This window comes from Larus michahellis, chromosome 1 (genome assembly GCF_964199755.1).
Source record: "Larus michahellis chromosome 1, bLarMic1.1, whole genome shotgun sequence".
Classification (NCBI taxonomy): domain Eukaryota; kingdom Metazoa; phylum Chordata; class Aves; order Charadriiformes; family Laridae; genus Larus; species Larus michahellis.
Genome location: NC_133896.1, coordinates 69,688,860 through 69,716,507, shown reverse-complemented (window position 1 = coordinate 69,716,507; position 27,648 = coordinate 69,688,860). Strand labels below are relative to the sequence as shown.

The 27,648-nt window shown below is 41.9% G+C and overlaps 1 protein-coding gene and 1 long non-coding RNA gene across 5 annotated transcripts in view; one reads left to right on the top strand and one right to left on the bottom strand.

Annotated features, from left to right (window-relative positions):
* The window catches only part of RERG (RAS like estrogen regulated growth inhibitor), a 109,862-nt gene that overhangs the window by 9,711 nt on the left and 72,503 nt on the right, over positions 1–27,648 (top strand). The gene's annotated exons all lie outside the window — the stretch shown is intronic.
* Positions 2,360–26,708, bottom strand: LOC141742634 (uncharacterized). Its single transcript, XR_012586785.1, has 5 exons — positions 23,199–26,708; positions 8,544–8,683; positions 4,812–4,938; positions 2,935–3,031; positions 2,360–2,568 (listed from the first exon to the last, which is right to left on the bottom strand). It is a non-coding gene; the product is annotated as an uncharacterized LOC141742634 (long non-coding RNA).

Here is a 27,648-nt window from a genome sequence, read left to right as displayed (position 1 = left end):
TACCTGCTGCTGTAGAGGCAGAGTTACAGCTCTGGGAGAAGGCACCCTTTGGTTTTCCTTCCCTTTCAACGCACAGTTTGCAGGGCACTGCCACGAGGGCACCCCTTTGCCACTCTACTGGCCATGGGACTCCCACCTCACCAGCTCTCAACCTGGCCTGCTGTTTAAACTAGCATTTCTTTCCATTTGTCTCATGAAACCAGCTCCCCCAGTTTCATTGACCTCTGCCCACAGTCAGTAAAATAGCCGAGAGGGGGGCTGTGTGATTCAGCTTCTATCGCCTTTTCATAATTCTGAACGGGGAAAGTACTTTTAATGGTTGTTTCCCACCAGGTAGAGCGTTGACGCTGCTGGAGTTAGTCTGCAGCTGTTACAGCTTCTAACAGATTTGCCATGTAGGTGTTGGGAAATGCCATATATTATGGTAGTGACGCTGTAGATAACTCATATACTATGCATACAGTATGAAAAGATGAATGGCAGGAGAAGCATGAAGCCCTGGGGAAGGAAGTAGTAGATATATTAAACATATGTGGGGCTTTAAAATGCCATAGAAATTGGCTGGAGTCTCCAGCTGCCTTTCCAGAAATGTTAGACAGTAGTCTGCACATGGGAAAATGAGGGAGTATGTTGAAAACATCAAGCCTGGTTTTGAAAGCACATGAAGCTCCTGCCATTCACAGGTTGTTTTGCTGCTGCCGCGCAGGGGTTGGCAGGGAGGAAGCTGCAGACAGGCAAGAGCAGAGGCTGGGGCAGCGATGCGTTACCATGTGGGAACTGTTTAGATAAGTGGCTTGAAAAGTTTTCAAGCTGGAAGGATGCAACTGGAGAGTGCACAGGATATACTCTCCCAGGGAGGGAATTTCTTTAGCACTTGAACAGCACTCTAGCTTTCCAAAGGGCTGTGGGAACAAGGGCCACCGCTGTGACCCCCCTGCAAGGCACGCCACTGTGACTATCCTCAAGTGGCTAATATGGAAACTGAGGCAAAGAAAGGAGGAGCCTGATAGTCCCAAGTCACCAAGGGAATTGTGACTCGGGCATTGCCAAAGCTTTTTTCCTTGATTTCTCCTGTGGGCCAGAGCTGCCGAGATCCAGGCTGCAGAATACTCCCAGGCAGGCAGTAGGTACCCAGCACCTGAGCCCCAACCCCTACAGGCCCTGCGGGATCCTTTATGGCTCCTCCACTGCCGTTAATTATTGACGGCAAAATAAAGCATTGAAATAACATTTATTTTCATTAAAAACATATTTGGCAATCCTGTCTTTCGCCACTTACCCAGTAGGGCTTAATCTCACAGGACCACAAGCATAAAAGGAGCTTGTCTTTACCTTCTTTCTTCCCTTCGTGCGGTTATATTTGCCATCCGACTCTCAGTATAACTATAATATATAATCTATCATAAAGTTGCACAACCCTACTCTAGAGGGCTGCTTTTGTCAGTGGCTTATCTCTGCGCCTGCCATGGGAAACAAAAATCCCACTCGCCACAACGGTGGAAGCCAGTTATACAAAGCTGGTGACTCTGATCTTTTCCTGACCTTCCCAGCAATTGGCCTGTGCCCTTGAGGAGCTTTACAAGTGAGAACTTCAAGTCTGACATTCGGAGCAGGAAAGTGCAAGAAAGAAAGTAGAAGCCAAAAAACCGGAGCGGGCTATTTATTTCTTCACTGAAATAGGGCTGCAGAATAAATAGAAATATACTGGAGAGTCACCACAGAAGAATGCCGTATTAGACCCATGGGGAGCAGGAAAAAAAACCACAAACAAAACCCCCGCAAAACCCCACACTCTGCAAAATGGGGGGCATAGGAGTATGAGTGCCAAAACAAAGCCCTTGTGTTAACCAGCCTCAGTGGCAGAATCTGAGACGCCAAGCACTACTGCTTAACCCAACTGGATGCTTGTGGTTACATACGCTGGAGCTGGTTCTGCTCTAGGCCGAATTCCAACATGAAATAATTTAATAGTGATCCACAGCAGGAGTTTGTCCCACGAGTCCATGTCTGCTAGATCTATTGCCAGGCAAAGTTTCAGGAAATTTATCTCCGATTAAGAAAACTTGGCCTTTATCTACATGGAGCATGGTAGGTCACAGGAGATTTTTCAAAGAGGAGTGGGCAGGAACATCAGCATCCTTATTGATGTATTTATTTAGAATGATGTCCTTCAGTGATGCGTAGTCTTTTATCTGTTCTGGTAGTGGGTGCTTGCTTACCCCCGCTGAGGCTCTGGCCAAACAAGCTTCTTTACAAAGCCGGGATTGTGAAGTGGGCCGCCCACCCCCCGCTGCTGTGCCCACACAAACGTCTTTCCCCTTGCTGCAAGAGGGAGCCCAGAGATTTGCCTTGTTACCTGACAGTCTCAACAAATTCACTAAAGCAGGAGGATCGAGAGCTCTTGTAATTAATATCCTAGCAAGTGCAACTGCACACGCGGCCCTTGTATCCACTCCTTCTGTTTATTTACGTTTACCTTGCTGATCAAATGACAAGAACAGGGAGCACAGCAATTTTCCCACAAAGATGCACAATCCTGAAAGACGACCACCACCTGCCTCTGAAGAGCTGCAGGCAGAAAGGTTGAAGACAACAAGAAACCACTTTAAAATACAGTAAACTGTATTATCAAATATTCATATACTGTTTCCTGTTGATGACTTTGTGACTGAAGAAATAGGCTTGGGCATAGGCCTGTGAATAATCCAGCTGGAGGCTGATGAACACAGATTGGCCATAAATGGAAAACAAAACTGAACAGAATGAAGCTCGTTCTTTTGAGATTTGATAAGTGAAAAATGTAAATCAAAATTCTCTGTATTAAATGTCAGTGGAGGAAGGATTCGTTGGTGGGCTGTACTGGTAAGACATTAAAAGTAAATGATGCAAAAAGCAATCCAGGCTCATTTTTTTGCTTGAAAGGAAGTGACTAACCTGACTGGATGGTTCTGACCCATTAGGAGGAAGATGCAGACCTGTCCTGGAAGCATCAGCTGACCACCCTTCTCATCATATAACTGATAGTGTCTCCCTGAAAAACAACAACTGGCTGAGGCAAGACATCAAGGTCTTGCCTTTAATCTTGCCTCTTCAATGCCCCCCAGCAATCTCAAGTACATCTCACACAAGAATACTCTTTCATTAGTGGGTCAGTGTAATGAAACCAGTCTTATTTCTCACCACCCCCGACCACGCATCCTCAATATCATTTTGGTAATTTCTTGGAGATTTTTGTTTTCAGTTGCTGACCTGGCATCTGAAACAACCAAGCCCCCCTGATGAAAACAAAGTACCTCTATTTTAAATATACACAGTATGACTGTTTTCTTCATTAATTTTCTATTTAGGATCTAGCATCCAGCAAGAGTTACCCGAGCTTTGACTCAGCACCAGTATGGTGGAAACCAGTAGAAATTCACATAGTGCTCAGTGTATGTTGGGAAGAGTTTGGAAGCATGTACCATAAGAAATACTTGTGTAGTTTGGAGGCATCTTATGTATAGCTCTGCAGACTTCTAGGGCTCCAAGGAAAAGATCACACACTATTTTGACTCTTTCCTGCTTGAAAAGGCAGACGCATTGGATTCTGAGCTAAGAAAGAAGCTTTGCCTGTTCTTTTTTCCTAGTCTCTTCTACAGAATAAGCCACTAAATTACATAGGAATGCCATTCTATTTTATTTTCATGCTGAAACCTCAGTAAAGTTACCTAGACCAATTTCTTAAGTTTTATCACCTTATAGGTATGAAGAGTATCATAATTTGCCTGCAGGAGGTCTCTAGACACAGCTGAAAAGAGCTTCAGTATCGTTAGGACTAATTTCGTGTTTCAATATCCTACATCTCGCCTCACATTAGGTCTGTATCTAAAAGACTTTTTAATAACTTAAAATAATTTTGCCTCGCTCATTTAATAGCATTTCTTCCATTGCCAAAAGTTTACTTAATGATACTTTCTAGTAAGCTGTGAAAATTTTAATACCATCAAGTTTAAGGAACATCAAAATGCTGCAAGTATTACTTTTTGTTCCCAGTGCTGCAGCATGGACAGGACTCAACAGAAAAGAATGACCTTCACAGCCAAGTTAAAACACTACATTGCCACCTTAGATCCTACCTCTAGTTTCTGCACAGGAGGTAGCTGACATTCACGTTGTTCAAAAAGGCAGGAAAAATACAATGACCAACAGCAGGAGTTGGAACAGGCCTTAGAGAAACATATTCATGATTAAAACACTTTGAAGCTTGATTGTGCATTGTCATTTTCTGTTCATTCCCATTAATACTGTTGCTCTTGGTGAAGGTTAAAATGCTTTTGTGTTTTGTGGATAACACGAAATAGCGGATGGAAAAGTCTTTAGTTTCAAGCGTGGGCAGACTGACATCATCATGTGTTAAAAGTACTAAATCATTGTGCGATTCCAGGACTTCTCTGTTCACTTTAATAGGTGACTCTTAAGAAGTCAGGGCCCTACACTCCTGTGAAATTTAAAGGCATATTTCCTATGACATTTCAGAACACTTGGAACCTGCTGATTGCAAAAGTGCTCTTAGGTGCCAATCTGTTCTGCTCAGAAATAAACATTCCCAGGGCAGTCACGAACATCGGATGCTAGGTGTGCCTCCCAGAGTACTAACCCAGCAAGAGTAGATTTGCACATGGGTCTCTCTTGTAAGGCATGATCCAGTTGCATCTCTACAGTTTCTGAAGAGCCTTGGGGATGGTCTTAATGGTGTTGCTCTTGTATTTGGAGAACAAAATGAATGTGTTTATTTTTTTTTAGCCTGGATATTGACCTCTAGAAAAACTTACCTGCCTGAAGGTTAGAGCACCAAGTGACATTCTCTATTTTCCTGTTGGCTGGCAGGCTTTTTGAGGAGCACGGCCAGTGTCCCAGTAAAAGTGGTGGTACACGACCCAAGAGATCCAAGTTTGATTCCTATAAGCAAAGCGCATGGACTGCTCACTTTCAGCCATTCTAAAAAAAGCAAAACAAACCTAACAACCCCCCTCCCCCCAAAAAAAACCCCACCAGCCCCCCGCCCCAAAACAGCCCAAGCCCCACACTCAAAAAACCCCCATGAAAACAGGCTAGAAGAAAAGTGCATGGAGCCACTAGGTCACTGTGGGAGTGAGGACTGTCTCTTGTATAATACCTAATGACTGTTCTGCTTTCCATTTATCCCTGTACCTCTCACATGAGGGATAACCAGTACGGAAAAAGCCTTATGGGTTGGTACTTCTTTTAGCACAGGACAAGAGTGTGCAGTGAAGGCAATGATACTAATGTGTTAGCTCCTCATATCACTCAAGGACTTCAGGGAAGTACTGGGACATGATCAAGGAATTTTGTTACCTCAGCACAACATCATAGCCACTACTTCTAAAAATACTCTACCATCCTGAAGCTTTCTGGCATACAGATAAAGTAAAACAAGTGTTATTTGACACCTTACTGTAGGAGAATTTACGCCATCTGTATCTCCAGAAGCCAAGTCACAGCCGCTCCCTCAATTCATGCATTTGAAATAGAACTTTGTTCCCTAAATATCATCACACAAGCAGTGCACTTGTCACCATACTTCAGTATTAAATGATCCTGGAGAAACCCTCAGCAGTGCAAAACTTGTCTGATTTTAGGTAACTCATGAACCCCCTAGGATTTTATTTCCCAGTAAATAATTTCCCCAGTAACAAGCATTTTATGTCCGTCATTGCAAGGGGGTCAGAGTAGATGGCTGTGGTGACCCTTCCTGACTTGAAAAATATGATCTTGTTGACCATGAGTATAATAAATTTAGATTTTTTTTCCCTGGTGCTTAGTTGCCTTTTTTCCCCCCCCCTTGACCTAAATCACTTCTATAGTCATGATTGTCTCTTTTGGTCCACTTTACCTTTCCTTTTTCTTAGTATAGTTTGCATTCTATATATCTGATTATTCCTACATGCTATCTAACCACATGGAGCCCCATCTTCATTTTATAAGGCAAATAATTTTCGTAATAGTTATGAAGTCTATAGTATTTAAGAAAAAAAAAATAATTCTGTAACTTTCTGTTAAATAAAACAAATGTAACTTTCTAACACTAAGTTGAAAGCATTAGCTGAGTCAGTGTTTGGACTGTGCTACAGGGCTGTTAATGAGAACTTGCAAATTTTATGCATTTGAACTCATTAAAATGAACAGCACAGTTTGTACAGCAGTGGCTTACTTGCAAGAATGGGGATTAACAGGAGCATGCGGAATAGCAGAATACAGATGCAATTTCTCCTGTAACTTCACATGAAGATCAGAACAAAAATACAGAGCTTTCTGCTGACTCTTGCTAACACGAATATTTTTACCTCTGACCAGGGTATAAGATTTGAAAACGCACTGGCAAAGAAACTAAGAGCTTGCACAGAGGAGATCCTGCACATATCAGGGGGGGAAATCTAGAAGCAGACAGTTTTAGAAAGAAAATCTGAGTTAACACTCTTGGAAGGTGAAAAAGCAAAGTCACAGAAAGGTGAACTGTAGTTACAACTCTTCAAAACTAGACGGAAATTTCACTGGATTATTTACAAAGATAAAGAACATTAGTTATGGGAAATTAAAGATTATTAGTTAAATTAATTCAAGACTCCAAAAAATTCTAGACTAAATAACCTGGTACAGCGCGCTGCACAAATGCTTTGTCCCTCACAGACAGGAGGAGGTTGGTGTGGGTAAGATTTGATTTCAAACAATCTGAATTGCTACTTGTTGGTGCCATTACTTCTGCACTGTTTTCTCATCCTCAGAGGTGATAAGCTGCTAGTTTAAAGGAGGCTCTCCTTGTTCAGAGACAGCTCTAGGAGATTTGAAAAGCAAAGGTTTCAAAACAGTCACTGAGGGAAGGGTAAGAAGGTAGATGTTTTGGGATTATTCTTTTTTTTTTTTTTTTTTTAAATCTCTTGATTAAGAGGAGATTTCCTCAGCCTTAGCCACTCCAGGGACTTGAACAGAACTGAGACTCTGCAGTGATTTACAAGGAAACTTTTCTTTCCTCCCTCTCCAGGAAAAATAATGTTTCAAGTCTCCTGAATTTCCGTCTTTAGTTTCCATAGCAATATTTCCACAATTAAGAAGTATTGACAGACATCTGGAGATCAATGCAAAGTCTGTGGAAATCAACAGAAAAGCACGTGTTTATTTCTGTGGGCTTCGGAGCACATCTGTGGAGAGTGGGGTCACTTGTTCCATGAATTGTGTCCCACTATTGCAGTTCCCAGGGAGAAAAGCAGGAGTCTGGGATTGTCCCCACAGCCAGTGCTAGCAGACTCACTCAGAAAGTAGTAGAAGGAATTGAAAAACAAAATACCATTTAAAAGCAAGCATTGTAAGGGCAAAATTGTAGACCCCAGGAGAAGCGTGGCATACTGTTTCCTCAGTCATAGGTGCTGTGTCATTTTGCATTCAGAATCTGGAGCACTTTCTAAAAATTCTCTGGAAGTTCATAATCTGAAAAAGTTACAGTTCAGACTTCTTTTCCTCCCTTGCCCTGTAACAGACTGCAAATAGTGCAGCGCTGACAGACCCTTGCCATAGCACCTATTCCGCATACTGGGGACAGGCACCGGGCAAAGACATGAAGTAACTGACACCAAGCTGCGTGAGGAGTCCAACCCAGACCTCTCCAGTTCCATCCAGACCCTGACTCCTTGGACCAAAGGACTCTCTTCCTGCTGTTTGCATGGTTTAAACTGCCCTATCAGCATGTTAGATTTTTCAGTCACAGAAATACAGGCTTGCCACAGCCTACTGGCTTCATCTCCTAGATGCAAGCACCTAGGAGAGGGCTTCTTATCGTGGGACACCAAGGACATGCCCACAGTTACAGTGCAACGGTACAGTTCGACGGCAACGCGAGGCTTCTAGATGAGCCCCTGGCTCAGACTGCACAGAGCGGTGAAAGAGAGAGGCGGTTTGTCGAGAGCTTTGGCGATTAAAATAATGAGGAGCCAGCGCTAGTTAATAGCGCACAAAGCATCAGGGTCACAGTTGCATCAAGAGGAACTATTTAGCTGCGCTGTCTCGAAATACTAAGTTGTGTAAGTGAAGTCAGCACGGCTCCTGCACGTCTTTCACTGACAAGGTTGAGCATCACCTGTCAGGCTAAGCCTCAGTTTTCAGTCTGACAGGTGGAGCTGGAAGCAACACTATTTAAGGTAGCCTTAAATAGTAGCAGGGTAGTAACCAGGGCCCCTCTTAAGTTTTAGGCCATTGCTTAAATTTAACTATTCAGGCTGGGTATTTCCATGCTGGGTGTCTGTTTTGGGCTGCCTTTTTTTTTTTTTTTTTTTTTCCTGAAAGATGTCTGCAGAAGCGATACAATCATTTCTAAGAACACGGCTATGTAAAAAAAATTATGGGTTGTGTCTGTGTTAAAACGTTCCTGCGGCCACTTTACGTAGGTATTCGAGTATCATCATTCCCCAGAGCAGGAACTCAAAATGTGACAGAGGGGGGTTAGCATGTCAGCAAGGGCATGCCTTTTGCTATGCTTGTGAAAGTATACTTACGTTTGGGAGTGAGCCAACGCCTCTGGAAGTCCCGAGTTGTGTTTCATCTGTTGGAGCTGGGAGTTAAATTTTCCTCACAAGTTTATCCTCATGGAAAACATTCCGGCTCTGGATACAGCACTATTTTTCGTTTCAAGGAGCTGCGTAAGGAAAAAAGTGGGCAAGCTGGCATTACTGTTTTTTGCTGGCAGAGGGGCACTGTGAAGTAGTGGTGAAGTGCATGGGAGACAAGTCCCAAGAAATGAAAAGCAAACAGCAATTCAGGATTAAGATTGCCTTTCCATAAGTTTATCTGAAAGAGATTCGTCCCAGGAAGCAGTTCTGGAAGCTGAAAATGTAGCTCCCAGCCTCACAGATCAGTGGCAAGATTTCAGTCGCTTTACCTCATCTGGCATCTATGTCTCTGCACATCTGTGCGAGCCTTCCTTTCTCCCACACTTGGGCTTCGATGGAGCTTTTTACACTCTGCATCTCTTTTACATCCAGTGCAACTAGTAATAAAGAGTGAATCAGTCTCACCCATTTGAAGATGCTTCCCTACTGGGCAGGGTCACAAGACGTCGGCAAAGGGAGATCTCCCTCCCACTGCTGCCGGTGTGGTAGTTGCACCGTGGATAAGCGGAGGTCTCCTGTCTCAAGTGCCATCCGGCCGGCCAGCGCCTCTCACCAGCACAAAAAAATAAACCAAAGCGCAGGGCTGAGGTTCTCCTCACAGGTTCAGGAGGAAGTTTTAGTTAAACACAATAAACATAAACAAACACACACATAGGGAGATGGATGTACATGCACACACACAAATGCGTATCTTTCCAAGTATCTTTTAGCACCTGGGGTTTGTGGCTGCATGTTCACTGTCTTTTGAATAGCCTGGGCAAAGCCTGTAATTCTGAAAAAAAAAAAAAATAAAAAAAAAATTTCTGAGTTTTAAACAGCCCAAGGCTATTTATGAATTTAAGAAACTGAAGTGCTGCTAAAAGAGAAAAGCCTACGGTCATAAGACTGATCCTCAAACATAGGCCACTAAGTGGACAGAAAGGTATGATTTATTTTTCTATTTTGTCTAATATCCTAGATAGAAGCTATTCCAGAACAGCTATTTTTCTACCCATTTCAATTGAGAGATTGGTTTCTTGCGGCCTCTGAGTGATTTCATTTTTTTTTTTTTTTAAGAGGATTTTTTTTTTAGTACAATGTTCAAGGGAGGCCAGTGAGCAGCTTGGGAGGCAGTTTTAATACACTGAGTACGTGCCATGCAGCAGCAGCAGGCCCAGAAACCATTGTCGGTGAATTATATTAATTCTAGGTGTTTGTTTTAGCTAGATGCCTGTAAGACTTAAAAAAAAAAAAAAAAAAAAAGAAAAAAGAGAGAGCCAGCCAATCCAAATGCCTTCCCCAAGATTTAGCACTCGCACAGCAGTGAGGAAGCTTTTTTTTTTTAGGCTGAGATTCCAGTTGAGGGTGCCTCGAGTGATGAGTGCAGGGCACTTCGCGCGTTGGCATTCGCATCAGCTCAGCAGCACACTGTTATTTAACTTTGGTGGAATTTTATAGCCTGCTTTGTACTGCAGCAAGAAAAGCAACGCGATGAATCTTTTAAATAAATCTCATCTGATGGATTTGCTGGTGCCTTGTTTAGACTAGGGGTGAAAAGTATCCCTCCCTCAGAGCTCAACACACTTACCACCAACACAGGCACCAGTTAACACCATTAGCACAGTTTTGACTAGGAAATTTATATAAAAAAAATACACGCACTATGTGAGGAGACATCACAGATGAGCATTAAGTGCATGCAGTGAAAAACTCAACATTGAAACGAGCTTATATTCAGTATTAACTGGCTTACGTCAGAGTTCTACTACACCAGTAGATAGGTCATCTCTTCTGCTGTGTTTTCACTCAAACGCAACAAGTGAATTAAATGAGTGTTCTGGGGTTCATCTGCTGCTGAAACAAGTTGTGGGGAAAATAATTCTTTTAAGTGTAACTTCACTTTCCCGTTCACTCTGATGGTGAGTTTAACCCAACTTCTTTTTAAAGCAACTTGCCCTCCCTTTCCTCCAGTTCCCTACTGTCTGCTTTTCTTGCTGCAATACCAAAGGAAGCTGTTTGAATGGTATTTTCCACCTTATCTGAAATTGCCATGAGGAAAATCTGTTGTCCCAGTGAGAAGGTGGCCAATTTTGCAGACTCTTGAAAAATCAGCTAGTTTTTGGACAAAACCTAAACTCCCAGAAGCTTATCCAGATTTGGACTTTTCTTTGTGCATTACTCAGGGAAAATCAGAAAAAAGGCATGGGTTGGTATGTAGTTCTTCATCCCATATGCCATGATATCTTAATTAAACTGTATCTTTGTTTGCTTAAGCCCTTAAGTATGTGGAACTGAAAACTTTGCTAGGACCTATTTATAGGGTACCGTTGCTGGTCTCCGCAAGTGTTAAGTTAATCATTCTGACTGTTGCCTGGTGTATCTGCTATGTGAAAGAAGACTCCCCTCTAGCATTTGTCCCTGTATGTAGGAGCCCAAGGGCCTGAAATACCCTGCCTCTTGCCTAGGCTTTTTACACATTGTCAAAAAAGCAGGTTGTTGCTGTATTTCCACTGCCTCCCCCTTACCATCTCTTTTCTTTCTGTCCCCTCTGAGATGACCCTTGCTGAAGGGCAGCAAAAAGGGGGTCTTACAGCTCTACTGCCTTTTCTTGGGGACGCATCCTTCCGCGCTGGACATCTTTGTGTCAGCTTTTTCCTGTGCAAGGCTTTGCTCAAAGCTTTCTAAAAGCTGTATTGATTTAGTGTTTCCACTGAGGCTTGCAGGGGCATGAAACCAGTATTTATATTAACCTGAGGCATATTTATTTTGCATCTATAATGAGTGATAAGAGTCTGATCTTTAGCAAAGATACAGGAGCTGTCTGCAAATCCAGGATGTCACATTATTTTGTGACATTTGGACGATCAGTTGCACAGGCCCAGGAACTAAGCACAGGAGAACTTGAATCCTGAATTGCCAGTATTATGTCCTTCACTGATAGTCAGGATACCTTCATACCCAGGTGAGAATTTCCCAGGTTTTTAAAATATTTTATGACATGCCATTACCAGAAGAGTTACAAAAATACCTTGAGGAAAAAAAAAATACTTTTATGTGGAAGTTTTCCCTTAACATATTCGTGTATAAGAAAAGATACAGGTGATTTTGAGAAGAGCTTGAACCTTTTTGAGCAGTGGGCTTAAAATCTATTTAGAAAGGAAAAAAGTTAATTGCTTTACTAGTTCCATACAGAGTATTTAGTAATTTTCTTCCTATGATATTGGAAGAGATCATCTCCTTGACTTTTTGAGTCTCATAGAGAATCATAATCGGACCCGCAGTGTCATTCACATGAATGCTCAAGGGTACTCTCAGTGAATTTTAACTGCTAGAGAACAGTTTTAATATGAATAGAAGCACAAGGATCATGTTTACATGCACATAGCAAATGAATGACAGTTCTAAAGTCCAGGTGTGTCTACACCAACAGTTAATTAGCAGCCAGAAAAAATATACATACATTTCAATATTTAACCTTGAAGTCAGGTTGGTGTAAAGCTCTGAAGTAATGTCACATTAAAACATTATCTAGAAGTTGTCTCTCGAACCACAGTGAGCCGTGGTTGACAGCGGGAGACTTTGGTCCTAGTCTTCTAGAGTCTTTTCTTGATTCCACTGCTATTTATTATACAACCTTGAGAAAACTTTCATCATTTTGGGGTTCCTTGCTCACCATCCTGTGCTGAGATACAAGGAGAAGGCTTTAATGCTTGAAGTCCTTGAATAGAAGAAGCTATACAAGTACAAAGTGTGGATGATAAAGAGAAAATTCCCTGCAGATAGAGTAAGAGAAGGTGAAAGTGGAGGGGAGTTCCTGTACTCCTGCAATGCGTAGTTCTGCAAGTGCTTCTGCAGGATAGGCAGCTCTCAGAAGTCCAGCTAGAGTCAAAGAAATGATCATCTGTGACTGAATTAAGCTTTGCGGTCAAGATGGATAGGAGAGAATCAGAAATTCAGGGGATGTAACATCAGCTTTACAATGAGACAGTGGAAGAAGTGGGACTCCCCTGTTAGAAAGCAAAAGGTAGAGGGAAGGTACGATCAGGGTTTACAGATCAATAAAATGGTGGGCAAAAGGAACGTAACATTCATTGAATTATACAGTATGAGGCCACTTGATGAAACTAGCATAAGACTGCCTTAAAACATACACAAGCAAGTATTTCTTTACAGAACGGGTATAGTGAAATCCTGAAACTAGCTGCCAGAATTTTAAAACATAGGCAGCATGGGCAAGTTCTAAAAGGATTTACATAAGTTCATGGATAACAGATCTACAGATGGATTTGGAAAGCAGAAGGGCAGGGATGTGCCCTGTAACGTCCTTAATACAATTTTCGGGGAGGGGAGTGGACCAGAGAAAGCAGCTGGGCTTGCGTGCTCTCCCTCAACACCATCTCCTGTTGCCACACTTGGAGACTAACCACCTGCCTAAGATGGACTGCTGGTCTGACCCAGGAGGGCATTGCATACTCTCCTGTGCTACAGCAAACAAATCACACAATGCAGTAACTTTGTGTGCTGAAGTTTTTCCTATAAGACACCCTTTCCTTATTAGCTCCAGACTTCCACATACCATCAGATCAGGACTAACCACTTTCCTGAACATATGCTACTGCTGCCCCCACAAGAAAGAAGTTGTTTGGTTTTTTTATTTTTTTAAGTTTACATTTTCAATTAAGTGCTGTTAAGTTTCTTTTTACTTGCTTTTTGGTGTGAAGTTCCAGAACACACCTGCTCAACCTTTTCAGACTTTTCTGCATGACCAGGGTGGCTGAACACACATCTCCAGGAGCTTTCAAACAAAGCTGAGGTTCTCAGAGTGTCTGCTGCCATCAGTCAGGACTGTAGTAAAGGTAGCAAGTGTCAGAAAAATTGTGGTAAAGTCATGAGAAATGGCAATGCTTTTGTGACTAAACAAGACTGCAGCTGGCTGTCAGCCATCTAGATGGTTTTTATATGCATTCAGCTTCCACAAATCAAAAAGACTTCTGGAATTAATCTATTTCAAAGGTCTGCATCAAAGAAAAAACAACCATTAGAAGTGGCACTTAAAGTCCCAGCACAGGTATTAAAAAAAAAAAATGAATAATGGTGCTAGAAGTCTGTTTTTCTGGCAGAGGAACCCTTTCACCACAGTCACAGCAGTATGGGGTGTTTTTTCTTGAGTCTGAACAGATGAATTGTGTCTTAAAGTCTATCAGCTAGAAATTTCTGTGCAACAGGTGTTGACCACACAAGCTGATGTTGGTGAACCAGAGAGCAAAATCTGGCCAGGTACGTTTCAGCTTAATGCAATTCTTATGGTGTTGGCTTATGTTTTATTCATCTTCTGCCTGGCTCCTTTCTTTTGCAAGAGCATTTTGTCCAGAAGGCACAGTTCTGTGCTTGCTGGGCCATATGATAGGTAGCCATCCGTTTCATTTGGCAGCAAGGATAGTCAGCCCTCATAAGAGAGGTGACAACGAACACACACACTTATTCAGAAGTCTAAAAAAATTTGAAGCTAGAGCTATTCAAAGTGTTTGGATTATTTTTTTTTAGTTGGTTGGGATTTTTTGTGGGGGGGTGTGTGTGTGTGTCTTTTTTTTTTATTTAAAAAAAAAGTCACACAGACTCCTAGGAGTAATTTCTAAAGCATGAAAGACCTAATCTAACTGTAGCCAAGCAGAGGAAAACTTAGACCTGTCTCACTGTAAACAAATACTTCAGCTATTCCGCTGCACTTTAAAACATCCTTATCAAAACCCCTGTAGGACCAGAGTGTTCTTCAGAACAGCTCTACCAACCTGAACACACAGCCTCGATATTGTTAGTCCCTCAGTTAAGAGGGCTACATGTCAAATCACTAAAGCAAGAAGGTGTGCAGCCTACTCATGCTCAAGCACAGGTTGGCTTATTTTGAGGAGCTGAATTGTAAGGTAGGTTCTTTGCCTACATTCCTGGGTGCCATAAGGGGCACAGGAGGTTATCTGGACAACCAGTGGGTGCATTGATGCAGTTCCCAAGTTTTGTGATGCTTTATATAGAGCAATCCTGGTTCTAATGTGAGAAGTCCCATATCTCCTAATGAGAGCTGCAGATTAGGAAATAGGAGCTTGAGGGCTATTGATAATAGTTTGCTCCTTGTGTGGTCTTGGCGAGTCAACCATTTGCTACCTCAGCTTCTCCCAGACCCTGAAGAATATAGTACCTTTTTATTTCCTGCTTCCTCTTTCATTATGGTAAAAGCCAGCAAGCGCCAGCAGAGATTCATAGAACGGTTAGAGTTGGAAGGGACCTCAAAGATCATCTAGTTCCAATCCCCCTGCCATGGGCAGGGACACCATCTGCTAGACTTAAGTTGCTCAAAGCCCATCCAACCTGGCCTTGAACACTTCCAGGGGTGGGGCATCCATGACTTCAGTTAGAGGACTCTCTACTGTTTGCTATAAGGCAAACAAAAAAGATGTGCAAAAATCAGCTGATGTTTGTATACTGACGAGTGCCTTGTTTGCAGTGCACCATATGGATGCAAAGTTTTCGTCTGGCATATTCCTACAAGCAGATGCCCGAAGGAGCAACTGCTCATCTCAAGTTTTTACTAGAGGAACCTCCCATTTCATTTACGCCACAACCTCCTCTTCTTTCTCCTCCTTCTCTAACATATGGAAGTTAAATGTAGTTATGACTCAGGGGAATGTCTGTCCTTAAAATTAAAGAGCTTTCCCTGAATGCACTTTCTGTGAGGAGTCTTCTTTGTTGCCTTTATTACAAACCTTATCTATAGTTTTCATGCTTCTATAGATTATATTTTGTATGTCAGCAGAAAGCTATTTGCTTGTAATAATGTTGTGGGACACTGATTTTGGAGACAGGTTTGCCATCTCAGTTGACTTCAAGACCAAATGAAGGCTTAGATACCAGCTCAACACAATAGCTTGGTTCTCCCACTTTGTATCTGCAAGGAAATTTGCGTTGCAAGTGCAACACAATGCTCAGTGAGGTTTACGTAAATAACTAATCATAGGGCAGGCATTAATTTCACACCATCATTTATTAGCTGCTGTGTGGCAACACCCATATATTTGCATGTTCTTACCCCATGGAAGATGCAAGGGAGGTGGGAGGTGAACTTCCTTCTTTATTTAGGAAAGACTATGCACGCAGCAGCTCGTGCAAGGCAAATGGGATACTGTAGTGCCTATCCGAATTTTCCTGGCCCTAATTTGTTTGGGTTCCCCACGTCTTACGATGTAGTTGTCATTAAGGAATGGATCTCTTACTCTGAAAGCTAGCGACTTGAATTCAAGGTTCCCATCTGTCACAGATTTCTTGTACAAGTTTGGTCAGTCACTTCACCTCTAACAGGATTACTAGAAAATATTGTTATTTCAACAAAGCCCAGGGAGGCTAAATGCTTTCAGACCTTTAATTAGTTGATATCACAGCAGTGGGAGGCTCCACATGTGAGCATGTCAGCTTGGGTTATAATTGTATAAAAATGGTTTGGAGGAAATAAGAGATATATCAGCATATACCATATAGAACAGAGTGTATTAGGGTTGCTGAGGAAATTCATTTACTGGGGGAAAAAAGTTAGATGACCTTTTTTTTACTGCTATCTACATCCTTGGCCTCCAGATTAGTTTATCCTCAGTATACTTTAGTATCAAAATAATTTTTTATTAAAAAAAAGAATCTTTCTGCCGTGCTCCCTAAAGAGTTAGTCTTTCCTTTAAATGCCTATAAAACATACCCCAGTGCTTTTGCATTTCCACACACACCCCACACCACCCCCCCCAACTCACTACGCACACAAGCCCATGCATGGCTAGGACATGCTCGCCTAAAATATCTTCACTGCAGCAGTGGGTTTAAGGAGGATGGAGCCAGACTCTTTTCAGCGGTTCCCAGTAACAGGACAAGGAGTAACGGGCACAAGCTGGAACATAGGAAGTTCCAAACAAATAAGAAAAAACTCCTTTACGGTGAGGGTGACAGAGCACTGGAACAGGCTGCCCAGGGAGGTTGTGGAGTCCCCTTCTCTGGAGACTTTCAAGACCTGCCTGGATGCAGTCCTGAGTAATGTGCTCTAGGCAATCCTGCTTTAGCAGGGGAGTTCGACTACATGATCTCTAGAGGTCCCTTCCAGCTCTGAGAGATTCCATGATTCCAAACAAATACCACAAGGACAACCAGCAAGTTACTGGGACTTATGCTACTAGGAAGTCTGTGCAGTCCAGAGGATGTGACCTTGGTGCTTTCAAAGACAAGTGTTTCTACAAGAGAAAGTGCTGTCACTGGGGCCCTGAAAGAATAATTCCTACACAGAGTATTTTTGTAGCCTTAGCTGGATATCGCATATCTGTGTCCCAATTTAAGCATGTTTGTGTTAAAGAGCAGATCAGCATCCATGGATTCCTGTGCAAACAGTCTGGATATTGTAGAGCCTACTACAGTACGAGCTTCTGTCGCTGCTTAACCAGTAATTTGCACTGGGGTTTAGCAAGAGAAAATGTCAGTATTGGCAGTAATGCAAGTTTGTACTGCCTTGGAGTGGAGGGTTGACATGTTTGGTACCTGACCCAGGAATACACCAGGACCCTTCTGAAAAGGGTGTAGCATGTTTGCTTCCGACAGAAGAACATTCTGCTCTTTACGTGGCGAGGGGCAGGCTCACACGCTTGCTTTAAAAAGCCTGGAGGTTAGAAAGTGTTTCATAATGGAATGTAGGAGACTCAGCAAGTTGGTTTAAAGAATTTTTTTTTTCCCCCTCTCAGTCCATTTTAAACTCTCTCCCTCTGTTTTTCCCATTGGCACTGAAGCACTTGTCTGAAATAGCTCTCCCCTGTAGAAGCTTCTGTCCCAGAGAATGATGTGGTTGAGAGAACATCTTCATGCAATATCCCGGTGGTACTTATTAGCCCTTAGATGTATACCTGATGCCCTTTTCCTATCCCAACAAAGCGGGTTGAGGCATTAATCCTGCCTGGGAGCATCAGGGCGCACTGAGAATTAAGAATGCCTCCTTTCAAGAACCAAGGTTCTAGACAGAAAACTAGTCAGAAGTCACTACAAGCAAGGAGTTAGGCAAAAAGAATCCCTACTTTTACTGTAAATGAGAAGATTTACTAATATCAGATACTATATGCGCACCCTGCTCCACATAGTTATTTCATCAGGACAGCTTAAGCCAGATGACAATTAAATCTGCTGTGCAGGGCAACGGACCTTCCCCCAGTATTACTGCCTGCATATGTAGTGGCTTTGCAACTATAGGTATGTCCGGGAGGATATGCAGAATTTTTTCCTCCTAGTGGACAAAGATGAGCAAGCACAAGCTTAGAAACCCAATTCATCTTCAGCACATTGCAGTGACAGCTCCAAGATGAGCACGTCCTGCAAAGAACCATGCTGGCATTCCCAGAGGACAAGGAAATTGCTCTGGAATAAGGGGGGACAGTGTTAACCTGGAGCATAAGGACTGTTCTAGAATACTTCTTTCTAGAACTGTCCTGATTTAGTCTTTTATGATTTAGTTCAATTCCTTTCCAGGTATTTGCTCTTGCTCGAAGTACAGCTCCAAGAGCTTGAGCTGCGTATCTTCCATTCCCCACATCAGGGATCCAGAAATAAAACACAAGTTTACAGTATTGCCTGGGTGGTATGAAATGACTTGTCTACATGTGGAACTGTCAAAGTGAAGTTTCTTTGTCCTGGTTTATAAGCCACTGTGATCATATTCCCTGTTTGGAGGAGCTTCAATGCCTTACGCAATTTTTCTTACAGGTTCTGCATCAAGATTTGCAGGGGTGGTTCAAGATAATGAGACAAAGTTTTCTTTAGCTAGAGCTCAAGACTATGGAATTACACTTCATTATCACTTCAGATAATGACACCAAGACTGTCAAGATTGGCACTGAAATGTGCAGAGACTGAACTCAGTTGAACCTGGTGAGAGATAGTACTGTATCAGAAGCAAGGCAAAGTGACATTAGTCTTTCAGACCTTCTGACTCTAACTTGCATCTTGTACTCTTCTTCAGGTCTTCCCTTCTCTAGCTTATGTCCAATTGAACCTATGCACAGCATACCAAGGGTCTTATTGAGACAAGCTTTGTGTCTTTAGGGAACTCATGTGCTGCTAAACTCAAAAGGTTGTCCATATTTTCTAGACAGCATGTGGTGTTTACATACATAGGCTTTTGGTGGCTGCTGGATCGAAATATAGTACCAGCAGCTAACAAATAGTTACTAGATCACATAGTAGGATATGCTGGCATGCAAGGGAAGTAGGATTATCAGATCCTGAAAAAAAACTTTCTGATTTGTTGTGTATCCCATAGAAACAGCATAACATTTTTCTTGGAGAAGGGCCACTCACAAGTGAGTCAAGCCAGAAGTCTAGAAGAACAACAAAAAAAAAAATCCACTGACTAGTTCAAGCCCAAATACTAAACCTTCAGTACAGAACATTTTCTACCTAGGAAGGTTTCTCAGTGCTTTCCATTGATCGCAGCCAGGCACCACCTCTGTTTTCATGACATCAAGTCTTTCATATCCCTTTAAAAAGCAGTTTTTCCTAGGATCTGCATATTGCTTGGGTCAGACAAGCAAAGAGGGCCAGTCTGTAGTAGGCAATCTCTTCACCTGGAAGTCCCCTTGCATACTTTCCCCTCACTGACATTGCTCTCCTCAGCCTCCTCTTCAGCCCTTTCCCCAGATCCCCCATTATTGGACACATATATTGAAAGTCACATCATGCTAGGCACAAGCAATACAAAGAAAAGTATAGCATGACTGTTTATCCTCCTGCACATTATTTTCTCATCCATCCCTGGAGATGTTTAAAAAAAGGGTAGATGGGGCACTTAGGGACATGGTTTAGAAGTGGCTCTTGTCAGGGTAGGTTAAAGGTTGGACTTGATGATCTTAAAGGTCCCTTCCAACCTCAGCAATTCTATGATTCTATGATTCTCATCTGCCTTTTCTCTGCCCTGGTTGGAAACCCCTGTTCTCTTACCTCACCTCTCACTTTCTATGACTACGTTACTCTGCTTGCCATTTCCCTGTCCTGTTTCTAGCACACAGAGGAACAGATGGCCCAGCCCAGTTAGCCCCAGAGACTGGGACAGAAAAGCATTGCCTTGGTATGTCAGGGCTACGTCTGGTGGTGCTGGGTGAACTGTAGGCCAAAAACCTAGTTCTTTGTATTGTGGGTCCTGGGATGAAGCTGCTTATTTAAATGTGTTTTCCCACATAGCTTCGGCCTCATGAAGACTTCTAGACAAGTGTTTTCTCAAAGCAAGGAACCCTATATGGGAAACACTGTCATGAAGCACTTTGAGCCTGCAGCATGTGGAGGCATACCTGGCCTCCACACTAGGAAATAAAGTGGACTCAAGTAGTCTATCCACTGTGCTCTGGAGAGATGTCCAGAGTTAGCACCCAAGAACAGACTGGCATCTAAACAGCACAGGCAGGCAGCAAGGCTGCCAGGCCAATGCTCCATCAATAGTGCAGACACAGCATAGTTTGGAACAACAGAGTGCCTGAAATCATGGGCAGTGATCCTGACTCGTGGGGCAGGAGCTTAGCTAAACTCCAGTCTTTTCAGGGCTGGGGACTGGACGAAAGTTGTGAGAAATTTTTCAGGCTGGAGTGTCCAGCAAAGAAGCGTTTGAACTTTTCTGCTCTGGAGGCACTCATTTGACAGGCTTGATGACATTCAGTGTTCATTTTTGCTCCTACATTCATCATTCACTGCTGCCTGTGGCAGCAGCTTAAGACCCACATGGCTCACATGCTGCCAAGGGCAGGACAGAGAAGGGAAAGGAGGATGCTGCAGGACAAGAGACAGCCCTTCCCTGATCTTCCTACCACTATAGATCCCATCATGGTACTGTGCTGTGTTCTCCCTGCAAGCAGGGGGTGGTCCCACACTCAGCCCTTCATGGACCTTAGAGGATCCACCTGTAGGCAGGGTCAGGCCTATTTCCCAGCAGCTGTGCCAGATTAAGTTTTTAAAAAAAGAAAATCAAGGCAATGCAAAAAAAAAAAAAAAAGAATCTGCTGAGGGCACCTGTGCTCATAAACACACACCACAATGAATTAGGATCATCAAGGAAAATCTCCTAGATCATCCGAAGGGTTATTTGACTACAGTAGGCAGAGAACAGCTCTTATTTGCATTGACCGAAGTTGTATGGCTGGAGCCGAATATAACTCATAAGTTAGATCACAACAGAGTTTCTCATTAAATGGTGAGGGTGCACCTTGACATAGACTGGATTCTCAGCTTGTGCTGCAAAGCATGTAGGAAAGGCACTGAGAAGCAACTGATAAAAGAGGATATTTGGAGCCTTTGGGGGTGGATAAAGTGAGCTAGGAGCAACGCCAGATAAATAAGAGAAAGTGTCCGGTTTACATGGTGGGAGAAGCCTTTGAGGTGGGATTGCAAGAAGTCTCTAAAGGTCTGATCCCATACTGTTCAAACAGGTATTCACATTGGGCTTTTCTACCTTCTAGAAAAGGCAGTAAAGCTACTTTTTCTAGCTTTTCTAGGTAGGTGGAGCGTGAGTGCTTCTCAGCAGGGATCAGACAGGGGGTCTGGCTGCCACCCTCAATGCATGGCCTCACAGAGCACTTGTACCTCTGAGTTTCTCTTCTTCCATGATCAAACAAGAGCCATCTGCTGAATCTAACATTTCTGTCTTGAATATAGGTACAGTTAGCACATAGGGAAGTACTCCATGTATAGTCCCATTACAAAGACAACACTTTCATCATAAAAGACATTTTTCAAGGCAGGTTTTCACTAAATTGAGTTGAAATGGATTCCTTTGCTTCAGTTAGATTAACTCCAGATGAAACACTTTTAGACCAGGAGTTGATCCTGAGTGTCTAAATTAACAAACAGCACTTCATTCTCTAGAAGAGTTTCATGTCCAGATATATTTTGTTCTCAAGGACAAGCAAATCTCTTAACGCTTACTGCAAGTTTAAAGAACAAAACATTCAACCCCTGCAATACCATCCACTGCAGCTCCACACACAAAAAAAATAATCCATCCTTCAAGAAATCAAAACCATTTTACCAATAAAAGGCAAAACACAGCAGCTGAAGCACCTGAACTTGCTTAGTCATGTTCTTGAGCAAGACGGCTAATTAAAAACAAAATTGAGGATATGGTACTTTTATCACATCAGAAGGCTAAATACGTACACGACTATTCAGAGAAATGGGCATGGAGCCTCACAGGCCACAGTTTAGGATTTATTAAAATCACACTTGTACAAGATGAGGGATGCAAGTAACCTGGTGTTAGTATTTGAAGGGGATAGGAGTGAATTTAAGCATTAGCCTATGTTTTCCATACATAAAGCATCTTCTCCCAAGGCTTGTATACCACAGCTTTATGAAAAACGTTAGCAAGAAGCTACAGTTCCAGGCTGAGAAATACACAAGTGATCCAAAGGCCTTTTTTAAACCCATCAATAACAGCAGTACCCTGGTTCCTCAAGTGTGCAACCAGGGGGCATTCACAGCCCTGCCCACTGCCATTTCAAGCTCCTGCACTGAGGAAACAAAAGCAGCAGATTTTGGAGGTCCACAAGAGATCTCGTATTTTCAGCACACCCTGTTTCCAACTCCACACAACTACAAAAGTTGACCATAAAGTGATTTTCTTATTTAAATAAGTCATGGTTCATTTTTGCCTCTATTTAAAATCTTATGCAAGATGAAATGTTAAAACTGACAAGCTTGAAATGAAATATCAGAACATTCCTTGACCTTGTCATCACCATTCACTTTTTACTTTTTTGTGCAATGAAAATATTTTTTTTTTTTTAAAATCAGCATATTCCCATGAAACTTGTTGATTTGCACGAATTGGCATTTTCCAGCAGGAAAAAAAAATAAAAATAAAAATGTTGGCTGGAATATTTTCAAGCAGCTCTCTACACAAGAAATGCAGAGCAGGAAAATTGCCCCAGCCAGCCCAGTCTGCAATCCCCAAAGGCTTCTCCTTTTCTCCTTTAACTTGGGCCAGAAGATAGAGCCTTCCCTGAATTCCCTCCTGCAGGATTACATAATGGAAAGTAGTTTTTACTGCTTCTTTGGTTGCTTTATGCTATCGTAACTGTATATATGTATTACATTAATGGAGCTAATGTAAATGAGGGGAAGACATGAAAATGCCTATTGCATATCTGGGCATGAAATCGTTGCTCCAGGAGAGACATTGTAAAATAATTTTTGTTGCTACAGCAACAGCCATTGCATGTAGCGAGATTGTTTTTTAAATCCATGTACACAGATAAATATATATATATATGTATAAAAGTTATGCTAACACATTTAAAAAGGAAGTGGACAATAAGTCAGGTGGTTACAGCAAGCGCAGTATTTGAGAATACGATAGATGAATACCCAGACAGCAAGGAGTGTAAGTTTCTACAAGATGTTGTTGTATTTACTACACACATCCTTCTAGCGTAAAAACTCAGACTCTTGGATTTGGCATTTTTCATATTACTACACCCCCAGACAGTTACAGGTTGCTGTACAGGTCTTTACCTTTGTAGCAGGACTCCTTCCCAGCTTTCTGTCCCTTTATTCCCACAGTGGTAGTTGTGATGCACATCTATTTCCAGCCAAAGCAGAAGTCCATCCTTTTTAGGGGTGAATCAGGCTCCAGACAAATGCTACAAGTCAGGTCTTCTACTGCCTTAACAGAGCTCCACAGTCCTTACCCTGCCTCAGGCAAGTAGCTGCTTCCACTTCAGGAGAACAGCCAGACACTTCATTCCTTGTCCTTGCAAACCAAAAGTTTTGTCCCTTCTTGAGGAGGCAAAGCAGCTGTGGGATTTATTTAGCTTTCCCAGGAGAACTTAGAGAAGAAGTGCCAGATGAGGGCCACAGCTCCTCAACAGCCTTGTAGCACACTAGGTTCTCTCGTCATGCTTCCTATTTCATCTGCAGACACTAACTTAGTTTAAGTGCCTTCCTATGATCTGCACCACTCCAATTTCTGAGCAGTTTTTCCGCTCGCTGAAAAACACACCCCTCCAAACTTAGACTAACCTAAGCAGCCCAGGGCTTGCAATTTAAAGGGAGTGCTGCAATCTGCTGATCTCCATTACCTGTTCTCCTGTTTCCCCTTAGCCACAGACTACACTTCCCATCAGTGCTTTGTCCCCACCTGCTCCCAACCATCTCTGGTGGAGAGGGTGATGGAGAAACAGCTGCCCTGGAGACAGCTAGCGCAAGTTACAGGGCAAATACAGCGGCAAAGCTTTCAGCATGGGCTCCAGAAGCTCCTTGGCCACTCTCTTTACTTGGCAGGCTACTCTGGAGGGAAGCTGCTGGAGAGGGAAGACACCATGCAATGAGCATGCATCACACTTTGCAATCCAAGACCATTGAAACTGATAGGAAGTAAATACCAGCATGTCTGAATGTGGAACAATTTGGGAGGGACTGTTAGCAGTACAGATAGTTTTGACAGGTGCAACAGCGGACCCTCTCGTTCCAGCTACTGAAATTGAGAATAATATACCCGACTGGTCATCCAGTGCCTGCAGTGCGTTCCTATATCCTGTGAAAAACAGCATGCCAAGTAGTTACTATGGTGCTGAAATGTAGTTTTAAAGCTGGGATTTAATTTCTCACTCGTGATGAGGAAAATTATTTATCTAAACATACATTTTCAAAATTGCAAATGATGATCTATGAGTGAAAGCTGAATTTTGATGATTTACAGCTACATTTGATGCTGGCCTTGTTAATGACGTGACGTTTTTGGCTGCGTAACCTAGGAGTTATCCAGAAAAACCACAATCTTTCAGCTGCTAATAGCTGAAGGAGAGTTTATCAGGGAGAGTTTATGAAATGGTGCCCTTCAACAGAGTAAAGAGGAATCTTTTCTGCTTGTGCAGAAACTCCGTGCGAGTTATCTCAGGACTTGGGCACTACCAGCCTATTACGCAGTGTTTCCAATGGGCTGAAGACTTGAGAAGCAGGTTATATATTGAAAACTTGCCAGTATTCCGCTTCAGTTTCTCATAGATCTTCATGATTTCGTCTGTTTTATATTTCATTTTTCCAGATAGACTTAATTGGCTTGCAGCGTTAAGGTTAGATGCTACTGCAACACATATGAAAACAGATCTGATTAAAAGAGTCTATGCAGAGATGTCATATCCCATATAGGCGATGGGTTTAAAAAAAAAAAAAGAAAAAAAGAAGAGAGAAAGGAAATACAAGGAAAAAGATAAAAAGAGAGAAATAAAACTTAAATTGGTGGAACATTTCCAAGATGGAGACAAAGTAGTCTTCCCATCACTACTTTGCCTTTTTTTTATTAAATTTGATATTTGGGCATGCAGCCTTGTACAAAGGGTCAACAAATGGCCTCTGCAATATTTATATCCTATATTGTTACACTAGGAGTTGTGGTGAACTTATCCCTTAAAATGCTCCACTACATATAAAAAAATTTCACCTTTTCAAATGCCAAGGAAGGAGATGGCTTATAAACCTCCAAGAGACTTGTTTCTTTGAAACTAAAGGAATAAAAGGGAACTGTTTTGCAACTAATCTTATTAAAAAACTATTCTCTTGTGTACGAGATTTTGCTGTTAAAAAAGTATCTCAAACTGTTTCATATAACTTGGTCAGAAAGGAACACAAAAAATCTATTTCAATTGTATTTATTATCAAAAGTTTCAGAACATCCTAAAATAGTTTGGAAGTCTTGCAAGAATACACTTTCTAATGCGATTTTTGGGGTTCTTTGCTTCTGCTTAAACTGGAGCATGAAGGGGAAGAAAAATCACAAGTGGGTTTACTGAGCCTGAAATAGGTTTGGCTTGAGATGGGAATATAGTTTTGTTTCATCTGTATCGTCATGTTAATTTACACATTTTATCAGCAACATTTGTCCCTGCTATATCTCCATTGTGCAGAATACCAGTTAGGTGTATCATGGGTACATTTCCCTGTGTATTTTGTTACTGTATTGTATGGGAAGGTATTCTGTAAACATTAGCACATTTGGTATAGCTTTACATGTTTCCTTTACCGCTGAGGAAGAAATAAATAATGTTTAGCAAAGCAGATGGTGCAGTCAGGTCTATTTTCCTTTACGAACACACCACCACAACACGTTTCTTGCCACTGATATTCAGAAGTGAGCTAGGAAAAGAGCCTAGAAACTTGTCATCGTTAGCCACTTAGAATAACTTAGATACGTTTTTTACATAATGTAATTTCTTAGTATAAAGAGGTCATTGCTTCTCCATTATCTATTGAATATCAGTTTAAACAAACACTGTTTTCCTTTTAAGCTTGTCTCAGCAGGGCTAGGGGCGGAAACCATCACGCTAGCTTACAAGTGTAAATCTGATTTCAAACTCTGGGAACATCAAAACAAAATATATTGTGTTTGAGAAGAGTTCAGATCTCTCCTGCTAAGTGCCATCTGAAGTTGGAAAGTAAATAATGGCTGCGACTAGTATGGAAGTTCTGATTCACAGAAATCTAAACTGAACGCACAAGCCCCATTTCAGCAGTCCCACACTTGTAATTGTGTAAAATCAAATCCAGCTGAAGGTGAAGGAAGAACAGAAAATAATAGTAAAACTAAATTTGATCAGAACAACATGGCTAACCACTCTTTTCTCGTGCAAAACAAGTAATATTATGTGATCTTGTTAAAAGAGTGATCAAGAAATTTTATCGTTTCCCAGCTTAAAAAAAAAAAAAAAAAAGTGGGTTTTGGACAGCTGATGGATTTGGCTCAGAAAATGTGCACTAAAGAGATGAGAGGATTCTGGACAGGACATTAAAGGTTCTAAGTTAAGTGAAGGAATGAAATCTCAGTTACACGCTCAAATTCCTTTACTAGCAGGAGCGGACCGTGTTGAAGAATGGCATTTGGAAGTAACTAGCAAGTCTCAGAGAATCTGTGCATGGAGTAGTCCTGGGCAAAAAGCATATTCCTGTGGGAACAAAGATACAGTAGAAGTCACTGATTCTAACCAACTTACTGCATTTTATGAGTAGGAAGGGACCAGAGAAATGCACAATTTTAAATAGTGAACTGAAATCCACAGGTTGTTAAATAAATCTTTCCTAAGCAGGGATGCATTAGTACTAGAGATGGTGCTATACAATTGGACTTCTGTTACTTAGGATGGTAATTCATGGATTTATATGGAATTTGGAATTGCTATTGCTCAAAAAAAAAAGTGAAAGAGAATGGCACACAACTAAAAATGATTTTTTTTATCAGAATCATAGCATAGAAGGTTTTTTTGGATGTTCAAGGGCATTGCTATATAATGTCTATTATTGAGACAGTATCATAAATGTGCTTTGTGTTTACTCTTGTAATCTCAAATTAACTTACTGTGATCCATTATTTTATGCACTGTAATTCCATCTCTCAGAATTTGGGAGGTGTGACTTTAATTGCATAAGAAACACAAGTGTAATTCAGACGGGAAAAATCAATAAGGGCCGTACTTCTGGAAAAGAGTAAACTCTCAGAAGAAAAGATGTGGAATGAGAAAACACAATGTGAATCCAAATGTCCCATTTTAGTGTTGTCTTTGTGGTCCTGGTTTCCTAAGGAAACTGCATTTTTTTTCTGACATGCTGTCTTGCTCTGTCTTACCATCTGTCTCTAATTTTAATTATTTGCTGACCAAACTCCATCCAAATTTGACAAATAGATAGTTATCTGAAGCATATTATGTTCCAAAAATGCATGTAAAGCCTCAGTTGAAGAAATGGTTGCATTGTAAACTCATCTCTTTAGACAGCTGAGCTTAATCTTGGGACTCACATCTGAAGAAAACCCATTAGCGTCCCTCCTTCCAGATTTAGTCGCTTCCATAGTTGTAGCAGCTCAGTTCTCAGCACACCAGACCGGTTTGTGTTAGGTGCTGTGTCAATACAGACCAAGAAGAGCACAAGAATGATGATGATCGTGAGAGGACTCACACAGCAGAAGAATGCCTAG